The sequence below is a fragment of the Jaculus jaculus genome, chromosome 19 (genome assembly GCF_020740685.1).
Source record: "Jaculus jaculus isolate mJacJac1 chromosome 19, mJacJac1.mat.Y.cur, whole genome shotgun sequence".
Lineage (NCBI taxonomy): Eukaryota > Metazoa > Chordata > Mammalia > Rodentia > Dipodidae > Jaculus > Jaculus jaculus.
In genome coordinates this window covers 51,718,030-51,734,940 of record NC_059120.1, presented here as the reverse complement: position 1 = coordinate 51,734,940, position 16,911 = coordinate 51,718,030, and the positions used below count along the sequence as shown (strand labels likewise).

Genomic DNA, 16,911 nt, shown 5'->3' with positions numbered 1-16,911 from the left:
GCGGAAGAGTGAGCCAAGCTCTGGCAAGGGGGAGCTGGCTATACCACCCCTAAAACTACTCCCCACAGCACGCCTCCTCCAGCAAGGCTCAACCTCCTGCACTGCCGTTAGCTGGAGACTGAACATTCAAATCGCATGAGTTTATGGGGGACATCTGATTCAAGCCACCACAAGCCGTTGGGTAAATATGATATCACTGAATCTACTATAACAGAAGTTGACAAACTATAGTCCAAAGGCCAAATTAACCTGGCTGGGTTTTTTTTTTTTTTTTTTTTTTTTTCAGAAATAGAGTGGGTTTTTAAAATTTGTTTTGTTTTGTTTTAAGGTAGAGTCTCACTGTAGCCCAGGCTGATCTTGAATTCACTATGGAGTCTCAGGGTGGCCTAGAACTCATGGTGATTCTCCTACCTCTCCCTCCTGAGTGCTGGGATGAAAGGCGTGCACCACCACACCCGGCTTTTTTTAAAGTGTTTTATTTTTATTTTTATTTATTTATTTGAGAGAGACACAGAGAGAGAGAGAGACAGACAGACAGACAGACAGACGGAATGGGCGCGCCAGGGCCTCCAGCCACTGCAAACTTCAGATGCGTGCACCCCCTTGTGCATCTGGCTAACGTGGGTCCTGGGGAATTGAGCCTTGAACTGGGGTCCTTAGGCTTCACAGGCAAGTGCTTAACCACTAAACCATCTCTCCAGTCCTAGACTGTTTTTTTAATGTTTTATTTATTTATTTGAGAGAGAGAAAGAGGCAGACAGAGAGAAAGAGAGAATGGGCGCCCCAGGGCCTCCAGCCTTTCCAAAAAAAAAAAAAATGAATTCCAGATGCATGCGCCACCTTGTACATCTGGCTAGCATGGGTTCTGGGGAATCAAACTGTAGTCCTTAGGCTTCACAGGCAAACGCCTGAAACGCTAAGCCAAGAAATAAAGACTTAATGAAATATAGTCAGGCTGGGATGTGGCTCAGTTGTCTGGCATGTCTGAAGCCCTGGAACTGATTCCCGGCACCACGTTAACCACAGCACTGGGAGCTGCGGGCTGAAGCTTAAGGTGAACTGAAGACAGCCAGAGCTGCAGATGATCCTGTCCCAAAACAAACAAACAAGCAAATAGGAAAACTGGGGAGACGGCTCAGCAGTTAAAGGTGCTTGCTTGCAAAGCCTACTGGCCCAGATTCAGTTCTCCAGTATCTACATAAAGCCAGATGCACAAAGTAGCACATGCCTCTGGGGATTGTTTGCAAGTGGCAAAAGGACCTTGCACACCCATTCTCTCTCCCTCACCACCACCCCATATATATATATATATTTGAAAGAGAAAGAAGGACACACCAGGGCCTCCAGTCACTGCAAATGAACTCCAGATGCGTGTACCACCTTGTGCATCTGGCTTACATGGCTACTGGGAAATCGAACCTGGCTCCTTAGGCTTCACAGGCAAGCAGGCAAGTGCCTTAACAGCTAAGCCATCTCTCCAGCCCTATATATCTTAAACAAACAAACAAACCTGGCATGGTAGCACATGTTATTTATTTTTATTTTTATGTTTATTTTTATTTTTTTGGCACATGTCTTTAATCCCAGCACTTGGGAGGCAGAGGTTAAGAGGATCATTGTGAGTTCAAGGCCGCCCTAAGACTACATAGTGAATTCTAGGTCAGCCAGGGGATAGAGTGAGACCCTACGTTGACAAAAAAAAAAAAAAAAAAAAAAAAAGGAAAGAGAAAAGAGAAGTTAAGCCTGTAGGCCTGGAATTTTACACTATCCGTGGGGTTCGTTGTAATAAAATCAGGTGACATCTGTGCATCGTTTTCAAGAGCTGCGCCCTAAGAGCTCACCCTGCCTGTCCCGCTGTTCCCCTGCTCAGAGTCAGCCTGGCGCCTCGGTGTCCAAGCAGCGCTTCCCGCTTCCCTACTCCCGAGGCAAGTGTCCCCGGCCAGCCGGCAGAGCCCGCCTTGTCCCTTTGTCCCGCCTGGCCCTCATGCTCTGTTGCTCAGCACCATTCTTCCCTTTCCTTCTTCCCAGGAGAGCTCAGTTAGTCCTACGCTGCCTGGACCTATGGTTTTGTTCTTTTAATTTTTTTTTTTGTTTTTTTTTCCGAGGTTAGGTCTCGTGCTGGCTCAGGCTGACCTGGAATTCACTATGTAGTCTCAGGGTGGCCTCGAACTCACGGCGATCCTCCTACCTCTGCCTCCCCAGTGCTGGGATTAAAGGCATGTGCCACCACACCCAGGTAACGTGTTTTGTTTTGTTTTGTTTTATTGACAGCTTCCATAATTATAAACAATAAACCATGATAATTCCTTCCTCTCTCCTTATTTCCCCCTCACAAATCCACCCTCCATCATATCCTTGTGCCCTCTCAATAAGTCTCTCTTTAGGGCTGGAGAGATGGCTTAGCGGTTAAGCGCTTGCCTGTGAAGCCTAAGGACCCCGGTTCGAGGCTCGGTTCCCCAGATCCCACGTTAGCCAGGTGCACAAGGGGGCGCACGTGTCTGGAGTTTGTTTGCAGTGGCTGGAAGCCCTGGTGCGCCCATTCTCTCTCTCTCTCCCTCTCTCTCTATCTGCTTCTTTCTCTCTCTGTCTGTTGCTCTCAAGTAAATAAATAAATAAACAAACAAAAAAATAAGTCTCTCTTTAATGTTGATGTCATCATCTTTTCCTCCCACTGTGAAGGTCTTGTGGAGGTAGTGTCAAGCACTGTAAGTCATGGATATCCAGGCCATGTAAAAATTATTTATTTAGTTAGTTTTAGTTTTAGTTTTTATTTTTTCAAGGCAGGGTCTCACTCTAGCCCAGGCTGACCTGGAATTCACTATGTAGTCTCAGGGTGGCCTTGAACTCATGGCCATCCTCCTACCTCTGCCTACTGAGTGCTGGGATTAAAGGCAGGCTATCCTGGCTATCCAGGTCATTTTGTGTCTGGAGGAGCATGTTGTAAGCAGTCCTACCCTTCCTTTGGCTCTTACATTCTTTCCTCCACCTCTTCCGCAATGGACCCTGAGCCTTGGGAGGTGTGATAGAGATGTCTCAGTGCTGAGCACTCACCATCACTTCTTTTCGTCACTGTGGTAACTTTTGAGTCATCCCAGAGGTCACTGCCGTCTGAAAAGGGAAGCTTCTCTTACCGAAAGTGAGAGTGGCGTTAATGCTCACCCATGTTTTTGTACGCAAGCCTTGTTTTCTTTTTTTCTTTTTCTTTTTTTTTTTTTTTTTCATGTGAGGGCATTTTCTGTGGTTTATTTACAATAACCTATGGTTAGCTTTGTCGAGCAAGCCTTGTTTTCTAACAGAGCTTGTGAAGGTCTTGTCAGCAAGTACTGCGCACACTCGCTTTGCACATGGGCAGAGGAGCAGCCATGCTGGGGACCAGGCTGACGGGCATCCCGCTGCGTCTCCCCATCTTACACGGCCCAGCATGAAAGCGCAACACTGACATCTGACATGGATGTGGGGTATAAAACATGACCCGGAGAAGAAATCGGGGGAACTGGGTGCAAGGAAATAAGCATCATACCTCTGTTTTCTTCAATATTGTATTTTTTGAGACAAAGAGAGAGAGAGGAACAGACTCAATATTTTATTTTTTTGAGGCAAAGAGAGAGAGAGGATGAGAGAGAGAGAAAAAAAAAAAAATGGGTGCACCAGGGTCTCTAACCACTGCAAACAAACTTCAGACACATGCAACCACCTTGTGCATCTGGCTTATGTGGGACCTGGAGAATAATGCTGGGTCCTTAGGCTTTGCAGGAAAACACCTTAACTGTTAAGCCATCTCTTCAGCAATGTTTTCTTTATTTACTTGCAAGGAGAGAGAAAGAGAGAGAGAGAGAGAGAGAGAGAGAGAGAGAGGGAGGGAGGGAACAAAGGAACTCCACATGCAAGTACCACATTGTGTTGCCTGTGGTCTTACGTGGGTCCTGGGCAACTGAGCCCTGGTCATTAAGCTTTGCAGACAAGTGTCTTAACCGCTGAGTCATCTGTCCAGCCCAAGGTCTCTTGCTATTGCAGACAAGCACTAAACACTTGCATGGACCATTTTCTTTAACTTATTTATTTATTTATTTTTTATTTTTTATTTTTTTTGGTTTTTCGAGGTAGGGTCTCACTCTGGTCCAGGCTGACCTGGAATTAACTCTGTCATCTCAGGGTGGCCTTGAACTCATGGCAATCCTCCTACCTCTGCCTCCCGAGTGCTGGGATTAAAGTCGTGCGCCACCACGCCCGGCTTTAACTTATTTATTTATTTGAGTGAGAGAGAAAAAGAATATGAGTGTCCCAGGGCCTCCAGCCAGCCACTGTAAACGAATTCCAAACTCATGTGCCATCTTGTACATCTGACTTACATGAGTACTGGGGAATTGAACCTGGGTCCTTTGGCTTTGCAGGCAAGTGCCTTAACTGCTAAGCCATCTCTCCAGCCACCCCCCCCCCCCGATTCCTTTTTGTTTCTGGCTTATATAAGTGGCTTGGAAATTGAACCTGAGCCATCTGGCATTTCCCACTTTAATTGCTGAACAGTATTTCTAGCCCCATACGTCTGGTTTTGACCCTTTATCCCAGAGGTTTTAAAAAAATGCAGCATTCGCTTTCTCTTCAGCCATGTAAGTCAATGGCATCTTACTTAGGACAACAACACAAGATGGGAGTCAGAGCTAGGCCTCAAGGCTCTCTCTGTTAACTACCGCTTCTGTGGCCTTGGGAAAGGTACTAAACTTCTCTAGGCTTCAGAGTCCTCCCAATATAGAAAATAATAACTGACCAGAGGATCACTGTGAGTTCAAGGCCACACTGAGACTCCATAGTGAATTCCAGGTCAGCCTGGGCTAGAGTGAGAGCCTACCTCAAAAAAAAAAAAAAAAAAAATGGGCTGGAGGAATGGCTTAGAGGTTAAGGCATTTGCCTACAAAGCCAAAGGACCCAGGTTCAATTCCCAGCACCCACATAAGCCAGATGCATAAGGGGGCACACACATCTGGAGTTCATTTGCAGTGGCTGGAGGCCCTGGCACGCCCATTCTCTCTCTCTCTCCCTCTTTCTCTGTCAAATGAATAAATAAAATATTTAAAAAAAAAAAAAAAAAAAAGAAAATAACTGTTTACTTTGATGGTGGTAAGAGTAAATTAGGAGATATGTTTTAAATTTTATTGTTGTTTTGTTTGTCTAGGTAGGGTCTTGCTGTAGCTGAGGTTGGCCTGGAATGTAGTCTCAGGGTGGCCTCGAACTCACAGAGATCCTCCTACCTTTGCCTCCCTAGTGCTAGGATTAAAGGTGTGCACCACCACGCCTGGCTTGTTTTAACTTTTTTTTAGTAGACTTTAGAACATGAAGCTCATCCTAGTTACTGGGCACTGTTTTCCCAAAGCTATGTCCCAAGATGCACATCGAGTCTAAATATTTAAGGCTGACTGGACCCTGTCTGCCTGTGGCTGTATATTAACCATCCTTCCTGGCTGGGTCAGCAAACAACTTAAGTACAAAGTGACCCTCCGGGAACAGACAGACACCTTAACAAGAAAGCTGATATGAGCCCCTGCTCATAATGCCCACACTGTCAGGAGGACGTGGGAGACGGAAAAACAGACATTTCCTCTAGTCCTCTTCTCTCCAAATGCAGCTATGACAGACATGCAATTCCTGGCTGGAGACAGAGTTGAGAAACAGTCATGTGGGCTGCTCTGGTATTGCAGTGCCTCAGGGTGTCTTAAGTAACAACTGCATTCCTTCACCTGCCAAAGTAGAGAGAATCCAGCACTGCTTTTTGTCTTTGTTGTTGTTTTTTAATATATTTTATTTTTATTTATTTATTTATTTATTTATTTATTTATTTTTGGTTTTTTGAAGTAGGGTTTCACTCTAGCCCAGGCTGACCTGGAATTCACTATGTAATCTCAGGGTGGCCTCGAACTCACGGCGATCCTCCTACCTCTGCCTCCCAAGTGCTGGGATTAAAAGTGTGCGCCACTAGGCATGGCATATTTTATTTTTTACTTGAAAGAGAGAAAGAGAGAATGGGTGCGCCAGGGCCTCCAGCCACTGCAAACGAACTTCCAGAGGCATGTGCCACCTTGTGCATCTGGCTGATGTGGGTCCTGAAGTGTCGAATCAGGATCCTTTGGCTTTGCAGGCAAGCGCCTTAACCGCTAAACCATCTCCCCAGCCCTGTTTTTGTTTTCCGAGGTAGGGTCTCGCTCTAGCCCAGGCTGACCAGGAATTCACTGCGTGGTCCCAGGATGGCCTCGAACTCTCGGAGATCTTCTTACCTCTGCCTCCCGAATGCTGGGATCAAAGGTGTGCACCACCACGCCTGGCTGCTTTGTTCCACAGTTACCTTGCATGTAACCTGCAAATGAGCCTTACCCACCTATTTCTTCCCTCTGCCTTCTCAGTAGACTCTTAGTCCTCCCTTCCCAGGTAACCCTTGGGGTTTGAGTTATAATCTGACTGTGGGACAGGATAAGGAAGGGGAGTTGCAACATGTAACTATGCTGGCGGAGAAGCCGCTGCTATTTTCCATGAGTGTTGAACTCCGGCCTTACCATTTCCGCCTCTTTCCCTTGTATTTGGTCAGTTGTCAAGAGGCCCCTTGGAGTCTACATTCGTTGAAGTGGTTTAATTGGGTGACTACATAGATCCCAGCCTGGGATAAACTCTTGCTCTGACTTTCTAGTCTCATCACATGGAAGAAACCTAAATGTATCAAAAAGACAGCTGGGCGTGGTGGCGCACACCTTGAATTCCCAGCACTTGGGAGGCAGAAGGTGGGGTCTGAGGCCACCCTGAGACTACATAGTGAATTCCAGGTCAGCCCAGCCTTGAAGCCCCCGCCTTCCCCCAAAAAGATGTAATTAAAGACCAAATCTCAATTAATTATTAGTCTCCCAACTGGCCCTTGCAAAAAAAAAAAAAATTATAACTCCTCATGACTGTTCTATTTATTTATTTTGGGTTCTTGAGGTGGGGTCTCATCCTGGCCCAGGCTGAGCTGGAATTGACTGTGTAGTCTCAGGGTGGCCTTGAACTCACAGCGATCCCCTTATCTCTGCCTCCCTAGTGCTGGGATTAAAGGCGTGCATCGCCACGCCCAGCTTTGTTCTATTTATTTTAATATTTATTTATTTGAGAAAGAGAAAATGGCTGCGCCAGGGTCTCCAGCCACTGCAAACAAATTCCAGATGCATGTGCCACCATGTGCATCTGGCTTATGTGAGTTCTGGGGTTTGGAACCTGAACCTGGTCCTGAGGCTTTGCAGGCAAGCACTGTAACCACTCAGGCATCTATCCAGCCTGTGTTCCATTTATTCTTAATGAGTACACAGGCTGACTGGCTCTTGTTCCATTGACATACTGAAGCTGTTGGACTGGTTTATTTATTTCAACAATGATTACAAATAAAGTTTCACAGGGTAAGAGAAATACGTGTGTAAATCATTCTGGGATAATGTAAGCATATGGCCACAAATGTTGTGAGACGGGAGTTCCCGCTGCGTGGGCCTGGCTGGAGGCTAGTAAACACTTCATGGGCTGCCCTTGGTAATCTCTGTAAGCAACAGCAACTGCTAATAGTTATAACAACCATTAAAGAACCTATTGGCGGTGCTGGAGAGATGGCTTAGCAGTTAAGGCGCTTGCTTGCTAAACAGAAGGACCCAGGTTGGATTCCCCAGTCCCCACAGCAAGCCAGATGCACAAGGTGGCACAAGCATCTGGAGTTCATTTGCAGTGACTATAGGCCCTGGCATGCCCATTCCCTCTGTCTCACAAATAAAAAAAAAAAAATTTGCTGGGTGTGGTGGCGCACGCCTTTAATCCCAGCACTCGGGAGGCAGAGGTAGAAGGATTGCCGTGAGTTCAAGGCCACCCTGAGACTACAGAGTTAATTCCAGGTCAGCCTGGACCAGAGTGAGACCCTACCTCGAAAAAAAAAAAAAAAATTAAAAAAAGAGGAAGAAGAAGCTAGGGGGCTGGAGAAATGGATGTGGTTAAGGCACTTGCCTTAAACGCCAAATGACCCTGATTTGATTCCCCAAGACTCACGTAAGCCAGATGCACACAGTGGCACATGCATCTGGAGTTCCAAATGCATGTGCCACCGTGTGCATCTGGCTTACGTGGGACCTGGAGAACCGAACCTGGGTCCTTAGGCTTTGCAGGCAAGCGCCTTAACTGCTGAGCCATCCGCTATGCCACGGCCCATAGTCCCCTTACCAGGGTGCACACGTCCTTCTGAATCTATTCTTCTCTGGTCTCAAGCCCTGTCATTCTGTACAACCATCTTGCCTTGTAGCATCTCAGCTCTCTGGCCTTTTCTAAGTGTCCAGAGGACACCTACTTCCACTCTGCAGCTCAAGTGTCACCATGGGGGACACACTTCTCAGGCTCCCAGTGTTTTACGTGTCCCCGGTGCCTGCTACGCCACTTAGTCATAGCATTGTCTCCTCGTGTGGTCACTGCTCTGCCTGACCGCTTTTAGCCCAGACTTCCAACCGGGACCTATAGGGCGCTGTCCAGGGAGGAGACCCGGCAGACGCTGACTTAGCCCGCGTCCGAGTGCCAAGGCGTCGAGCGAGGGAGCAGAGGGGCGGCGGGTAGATGGGTGGGGTTTCTGGGTTTGCCGGACCCTTCCAACGTGGACTCTGTTCCTATTCAGAGCCAAGTCCTGTCTCCGGGGTTTAAATTCAGCCTCTAAAGCTGACTGACGAGCAGTCTTGGGCAAATGTAGCCTCTCCGGGCCCCGTTTTCATTATTTATGAAATAAAGATGATTTCTGAATGTTAAATAGGTGAACTGACTTCTAGCTTATAGGAAGTGCCCTATAGAAAAATCACAGTATCTGCAGACAGCAGTTTGATTTCTTTTTTAAAAAAATTATTTTAGATAATTTTAAAAAATTATTATTGACAACTTCCATAAATATAGACAATAAACCATGATAATTCCCTCCCCACCCTCACGTTCCACTGTCCATCATATTCCCTCCCCACCTCAAAAATCAGTCTCTGTTTTATTTTTGCGTCATCATTTTTTCCTCCTATTGTGATGGTCTTGTGTAGGTAGTGTCAGGCACTGCGAGGTCATGGATATCCAGGCCATTTTGTGTTTGGGGGAGCATGTTGTAAGGAGTCCTGCCCTTCCTTTGGCTCTTACATTCTTTCTGCTACCTCTTCCCCAATGGACCCTGAGCCTCGGAAGATGTGATAGAGATATTTCAGTGCTGAGCACTCCTCTCACACTTCTTTAAAAAAAATATTGAGAGGGGCTGGAGAGATGGCTTAGCGGTTAAGCGCTTGCCTGTGAAGCCTAAGGACCCCGGTTCGAGGCTCGGTTCCCCAGGTCCCACGTTAGCCAGATGCACAAGGGGGCGCACGCGTCTGGAGTTCGTTTGCAGAGGCTGGAAGCCCTGGCGCGCCCATTCTCTCTCTCTCCCTCTATCTGTCTTTCTCTCTGTGTCTGTTGCTCTCAAATAAATAAATAAAAATTAAAAAAAATATATATTTAAAAAAAATATTGAGAGAGAGAGAGAAAAAAAAAGAGAGAGAGAGACAGAGAGAAAAAAAGAGAGACTGGGTGTGCCAGAGCCACTGCAAACAAAATCCAGACATATGCACCACCTAGTGCATCTGGCTTACATGGGTAATGGGGAGTAGAACCTGGGTCCTTAGGCTTATTACAGGCAAGCACTTTAGCTGCTAAGCCATCTCTCCAGCCCCTCTGTCACTTCTTCTCAGCACCATGGTGACTTCTGAGTCATCCCAGAGGTCACTGCCATCAGAAAAGAGAAGCTTCTCTAACCAAAAGTGAGAGCAGCGTTAATATATGGGTATGAACATGAAGAGAAGTGCTTACTGGGCAGTTTGGTGATGCATTTAGCCAGACCCCAGCAGGTGTGATACCCCTAGGGCTCGTGGCCACCCCCATCATAGGTTCTCAGTATCAGGCATGTATTTCCTCCCGTGTCACGGGCCTCCAGTCCAATTAGAGAGCTGTTGGTTTCCCCCAAGATTTCTTCATTTCTAACCTTCAGATCTCTGGCTGTCTTCTCTTGCTGGTTTGTCATCAATTTTCAGGGCAGAGAGATAGTAATTCTTGCCTTGCGTCACATCTCAGACACAGAGCACTTAATGTGTTCCCAATAAATCAGATACAAATTTTTTAACTTTGTTTTAATTGACTTGATGACAACTTCCATAACTATCGACAATAAACCATGATAATTCTCTCTCTGGTTGTTTCTTTTTCTTTTTTTTTTTTTTCCGAGGTAGATTCTTACTGTAGCCCAGGCTGATGTGGAACTCACTCGGTAGTACCGGGCTGGCCTCGAATTCACGGTCACCGTCCTACCTCTGCCTCCACAGGCGTGCGCCACCACACCCAGATAGGTTGGTGAATGATTCGTGCCTTTTAATCTTCGGAATGTGCAGGTGAGCAGAATCGACTTGTTTTCCCATAGTTGACTTTCGTCTTTTGGCGACTAGAGGTTTCAGCCTATAAAGACGCTCAGCCTTGGCTCTTGCTATGGGAAGCATTTAGGAGGTAGGCTATTTTAGGACCAGCTCTTAGCCAGCCCAGCATACCCTAGTGATAACACATTCCCTTCACCCACTCCTATTTCCTTACCATGGGAAACGCTTTCACTTTCCTCTAACTCAAAGCCTCCCCCGGGGTTTAAAATGGACTTCAAAATCTAAATGCTAATGAAATACTCACTTTCATTCACTATACTTTGGAAATACTCATCCAAGACGAGTTTCTCACAGATGAATACTAATGTTCCTTACAGCCGCATACAAAATATGTTCAATAAATCGTCTTGGTGAATTTATACAACAAAATATTCATCATATGTATTCAATTAATAGTCTTGTGAGTTAATGCCACAAAAGTGGCTCATGGGGGAACACATCCCTGATACTGAAAACTTAAAACAGGGGTAATTATGAGCCCTAGGGGTGTAACGTCTGCTGATGTCTTGATAAGTGTATATACTATGCTTATCAAACTGCCCAGTAAGCACTTCTCTTAATATTCATACCCAAACCCTTATATTAATGCTACTCTCACTTTGGGTAGAGAATCTTCTCTTTTCAGATAGCAGTGACCTTGGGATGACTCAGAAGGTATCATAGTGCTGGAAAGAAGTGGCTGGAGTACTGAGTAACATCTCGATCACACCTTCCACGGCTCAGGGTCTAATGCGGAAGAGGTGGCGGAAAGAATGTAAGAGCCAAAGGAAAGGTAGGACTCCTTACAACGTGCTCCCTCCAGACATAAAATGGCCTGCATATCCATGACTTCATAGTGCCTGACACTACGTACACATGACCATCATAAGAGGAGGAAAAGATCATGGCATCAAAATAAAAGAGAGACTGATTGAGATGGGGAGGGGAGATGATGGAGAATGGAATTTCAAAGGGGAAAGTGGGGGGGGGGGAGGGTATTACCATGGGTTGTTTTTTATAATCATGGAAAATGTTAATAAAAATTGAGAAAAAAATAATATGAGAATTTCAGAAAGAAGTTGAAAAAAAATATTTTTGTAGCCTGGTGTGGTGGTGCATGCCTTTAATCCCAGCACTTGGGAGGCAGAAGTAGGAGGCTCGCCATGAGTTTAATTAAGGCCCTGGAATTTACTATGTAGTCTCAGGGTGACCTCGGTGATCCTTCTACCTCTGCCTCCCAAGTGCTGGGATTAAAGGCGTGCATCACCATGCCAGGCCCCAGTCATAGGCTTTTGATTAGGTTTTCGTTACCAGGCAGGAACTCCCTCCTGTGGGGTGGACCTCAAATCCTTAGCAGTTTAAGGCGCTTGCATGCAGGTTCAATTCCCTAGTACCCATGAAAGCCATATGCACAAGGTGGCACAAGCAACTGGAGTTTGTTTGCAGTGGTTAGAGGTTCCATTGTACCCACTGTCTCTCTCTCAAAGAAAGAAGTAAAGTATTATTTAAAAAAAAAAAAAAGAGCTGGGCATGGTGGTTTACTCCTTTAATCCAAGCACTGGGAAGGTAGAGGTAGGAGGATCACTGGGAATTTGAGCCCAACCTGGGACTAGGTAGTGAATTCCAGATCAGTCTGAGCTCGAGTGAGACCCTACCTCGGAGAACCAAAACAAAACACAGAAGGTGGAAGTGGACGATGGGCCATTAGAAAACTGTCGTCCACCGCAGCACACCCCTCAGCTTTCCTTGTTCATACATGTGGCTTTAAAACTGGCCCCGCTGGACAGCATGCCCTAGCCATTCTCCATGTCCATGACCACTCACGACCCACACTCCAGAAGATGCATTTCCCATGCGTCACGTGTCTCACGGTTTCTTGGCATCTAGTTCCCAGGCCATGTCCTTTAATGATTCCCGTTCTCCCCATCGCTGATGGCTCAATGGCAAGTGTGACCACTCCTGATACCACCGGTGTGAAGCTGGAAGGGCAAATGGAGAACAGAGCAACAGAAGCACAGACACTGTCCCATTGGAAGCCTTACATCCTGCTACTTAGGAATAGCAAGAGTTATCAGGCATACGGCCAGAGAGATGGCTTAGTGGTTAAGGCACTTGCCTGAGAAGCCTAAGGACCCAGGTTCAATTCCCAAGTACCTACATAAGCCAGTTGCACAAGGTGACACATGCGTCTGGAGTTCGTTTGCAGTAGCTGGAGGCCCTGCTGCGCCCATTCTCTCTCCCTCTCTCTTGGCCTGTAATCCTAGTGGTTAGGAGGCAGAAAGATCTTGACTTTGAGGCCAGCCTGAACTAAATAGTGATACTTGATTCTTAAAAAAGAAAAAGAGAGAGAACCAACACCAGACCTGGTGGCACTCACCTGTATTCCCAGCTACCAGAGAGGTTGAGCAGAAGGACCCCAGGTTCAAAGCGTCTCTAGATCCTGTATTCAAAATGAAATGTAGCTGGGCGTGGTGGTGCACGCCTTGAATCCCAGCACTCGGGAGGCAGAGGTAGAAGGATCGCCATGAGTTCAAGGCCACCCTGAGACTACATAGTGAATTCCAGGTCAGGCTGGACTAGCATGAGACCAAAAGAAAAAAAATAAACAAAGAAAGGAAGGAAGGAAGGAAGGAAGGAAGGAAGGAAGGAAGGAAGAAAAGTAAGGGCTAGGGATAGAGCTCAGAGCTCAGTGAGAGAATCATTTGCCAAGCATATGCAAGGCTGTAGTTTCAACTGCCAGTAACACACACACACACACACACACACACACACTCGCGCCAACACATCACACACAAAAGCAAGGATTACCTACTCACCCCAGAGAGAAAGGCAGTTTTTGGCCAACTTACTTTCGGCCTCACTCCCAGGAAAGGCTCTGATATGCTCTTCCTCCATGAACCCTGCTGCGATGGGAATGGGGAGGGCTCCCCTTCTCGGGATGCACTGCGTCAGTCTCCATGGACCCCACATCTCCTAGTCCACAGCTTGCTGGTGCTCTCACCCTGGCCTGGGGAGTGGGGTGTCTATCCTTTAAGCAAAGGCTCATTCTCCAGTCATCTCCAGCCAGCAGCCATCTTGGCCTCTGCTAGAGACAATTTGACATAAATATCTGGGGGTGAGGAGGACTTGGGGAGGGGAGACTTGTTGAAGCAGGACTGTCCTAGTGCATAGCTTTTTTTTAAAAAACTAATGTAAGAGCCAAAGGAAGGGTAGGACTGCTTACAATGCAATCTTCCAGACACAAAATGGCCTGGATGTCCATGACCTCGCAGTGCCTGACACTGCCTACACAAGACCCTCATAATAGGAGGAAAAGATGATGACATCAAAATAAAAGAGAGACTTACTTTTATTTATTTATTTTGTTTGTTTTTGTTTTTCGAGGTAGGGTCTCACTCTGGTCCAGGCTGACCTGGAATTAACTATGTATTCTCAGGGTGGCCTCGAACTCACGGTGATCCTCCTACCTCTGCCTCCCGTGTGCTGGGATTAAAGGCGTGCTCCACCATGCCTGGCTAAAGAGAGACTGATTGAGAGGGGGAGGGAATATGAGGGAGAGTGGAGTCATGAAGGGAAAAGGGAGGGTGGAGGGGAATTATCATGGTTTATTGTCTATAATTATGGAAGTTGTCAATAAAAAGAAAACAAAACAAACAAACAAAAAAGACATCTCAAACTCCAGCATGCCTTGTGTTCAGTCTCTTAGCACAAGGAATTACAGTTGGTACCCTGGCATAGAAGGGCGTTTCCTAGCCAATTGCTGCGCCACAGCATCCCACGTACAAGCTATATAGGAGCTGCAGACATGGGATTTAACTCAAAATAGCTCAAGTCCCAAAGGGAAAGTTTTGGCTCATGTAACCAAAAATCTAGGGAGTCAATCGATCATCCCCCGCTGCTGTCCTCAGCTTTACCTCCCGGAACGTTCTGTCACTGGCATTGTTCCAAAGTGATGCATCTCGATGGGGTCCTCACCACTGAAATGGAGGTGGGGCGGGTTCTGCCCCTCTCTATATCTCACTGACTGAAGCTAGAAGCGGGTTATTTCCCGAAGGTGCTGTTACCCAATAAAGAGATGAATACTTGGCTGGGTTAAGAAAAAGCGGTCGGAGCCAGGCATGGTGGTGTACGCCTTTCATCCCAGGTCAGCCTGAGCTACAGCGAGACCTTACCTTAAATTCCAAGCCAGCCTAGGATAGAGTCTTGTCTCAACACCATTCCCTCTCCAAAAGAAAATCTATTAAGAAAAAAAGTCAATTCAAAGCAAACACACCCCAAGCCTCCTTCTCCTTTTCTTTTCTTCTTTTTTTGCTGGGCGTGGTGTTATGAGAGACAGAATGGAGGAAAGAGAGGGAGAGAAAGAGAAAGAGAGAGAGAGAATTGGTCTGCAAGAGCTTCAGCCATTGCAATTGAATTCGAGACCGTGCGACACCTTGTGTGTTTGCGTGACCTTGTGTATCTGGCTTACGTGGGACCTGGAGACTCGAACACGGGTCCGCTTCACAGGCAAGGGTTTTTGTTTGTTTGTTTGTTAAAATATTTATTACTTGAAAACAGAGACAGAGAGAAAGAAAATAATCACCCAAGGTCCTCCTGCCTCTGCAAAATGAACTTCAGATGCATGTGCCATCGTGCGCAATGGCTGTAAGTGGGTACTGGGGAATCGAACAGCGCTGCTTGGGCTTTGTAGGCAAGCACCTTAACCGCTGAGCCATCTCTGCAGCTCCCGCGCCCGTATTTCTCAAGCAAACGCCACTTGCACCGCACAGCAGCCCAGGGAGGGCACGGCGCACCGACAGCTCCGTGGCGTGGCCCGAGCGGGTGGCAGCCAGGGTTAAAGGCGTGTGCCACCTTGCGCGGGCAGGGCCGGGCAGGGCAGGGCAGGGCAGGGCAGGGCAGGGCAGGGCCGGGGGTCGGGGGGTACGGGGGTGCGGCGCCGGGGCGAGCCTGCGGGGCCACTGCAGCCCACGCTGCTCTTGGCAGTCCCGGGTCGTGCGGTTGGCAGGAAGTCCCCGCGAACTACAAATCGAGGCATGCTGGGAATATTCCCCCCGCGCTCCTCCCAGGAAATATCCTTTGTCCAGCCCTACAGGAAGCCCCTGCGAGGAGCCAGCGGGCAGCCAGCCAGTCTGCCAGCGAGCCGGCCAGCCTGCGGCCGCGGGAGCCGCGGGGCTCGGGCTGGGGCGCCTGGATGCCCGGCGCGCCCGCCGCTGCGGGTAAGGAGCGTGTGGCTGCGCGCCGGGCTCTCCCCGGGCACGGCACGCTTGGCGGGGTGGGGGGTGGTGGTCCCGAACTGACCCCCGCAGGGATGGGGATGGATGGGTGTGCGTGCGTGCGTGCCCGCGATCCCAGGCTTGAACGGCTGTGCCTTGCACCGTGGGCATGTTCTCTGCTCCACCGTGGGCGCATGGGTACCTTTGCATCCCCAAAGCCGCGGCTGAGCTGCCACGGATCCGTGGCGAGGGCCGGGAGGAGGAGGAGGAGGTGGGTAGGACGCGAGGGAAGACAGTGCTGTGACCTCGACTTGGACCGTCCCGCCGATCACCGATGGGGGCATCAGAGACCCTCGGGGTGAGGGAGGTTGGGTGGGGGGGGGGGGGGACGAAGCCCAGGGAGGAGCTTGCAAGGCGAGGAGAAGGTGAAGGCGAGGCTTTGTGTGCAGCCCGGCGCGCCGGCTCGGATCGCGCTCCCCATGCCTTGGTCCCTCCGCTGGGGCGGGGTTTGGGGGGGAGCATAAAGGGGGGCGAGGGTGGGCACTGGGGGAGTTGCCGCAGGTCATCTTGTGCCCTTGCGAGTTACGTTCCCCTCCCTCCCGCCTCTATGCTGTCCTGCTCACGTTAGCGGATTTTGGGGGGGGTGGGGTGGGGGGAGTGCTGCGCTCACATTGGGCACCATAAGGACCGGAGGATGGGAGCGCTGGGCTGGACAGTCGGAGGTCCCAGCGAGGTCGGCCACCGCTAGAAATGCTACACTGCAGATGTCCACGTCGGCTGGTCATGGGCAGGTGGACAGTGCTGGAAACCTGCGCCCTGTGTGTGTGTGTGTGTGTGTGTGTGTGTGTGTGTGTGTGTTGGGAGGCATTGCTGATGTCCAGGACCCTGTGTGATGGCTTGGAAAGAGGCGCCTGTTGGGAGAAGCCGGCGAGGGGAAGGTGGAAAAGGGGCAGCGACTCGGGGCTGAGCGTACCTTCTACCCCAGTGTAATAACGGCCAGGCCTCCAGAATGGAATTTACCACTTCCGCTGAGACTTTCCATTTTCTTAGCAAACCCTCTTACCCCCCACCCCACCCCGCTCCCCCAGTGAATCACCCTACGCTTCTCCTATGCGAGCACCAGGCTTAATTGGATTTGGTAGTACTGGATCCTTGTGGGTATCAGGCTAAGTTGGCTCCTTGCATCTCCTATGGCGAGTTGTCTGTCTTAGGAGACCGCGTGTGGTGAGTGCGGTGGGATAATCGCTAGCAAG

General features: G+C 48.6%; 1 protein-coding gene across 2 annotated transcripts in view; it reads left to right on the top strand.

Moving 5' to 3' along the window:
• The first annotated feature begins 15,599 nt into the window (after window positions 1–15,599).
• Znf697 (zinc finger protein 697) overlaps window positions 15,600–16,911 on the top strand; it is a 36,994-nt gene continuing 35,682 nt past the window's right edge. The window contains exon 1 of one of the 2 annotated variants that reach the window (XM_045138582.1): window positions 15,600–15,661. The gene's annotated coding sequence lies outside the window, so the exon portion shown is untranslated. Of the gene's footprint in view, window positions 15,662–15,813; window positions 15,930–16,911 lie in introns of those variants that run through there. The other variant, XM_045138583.1, reaches the window with a different exon arrangement.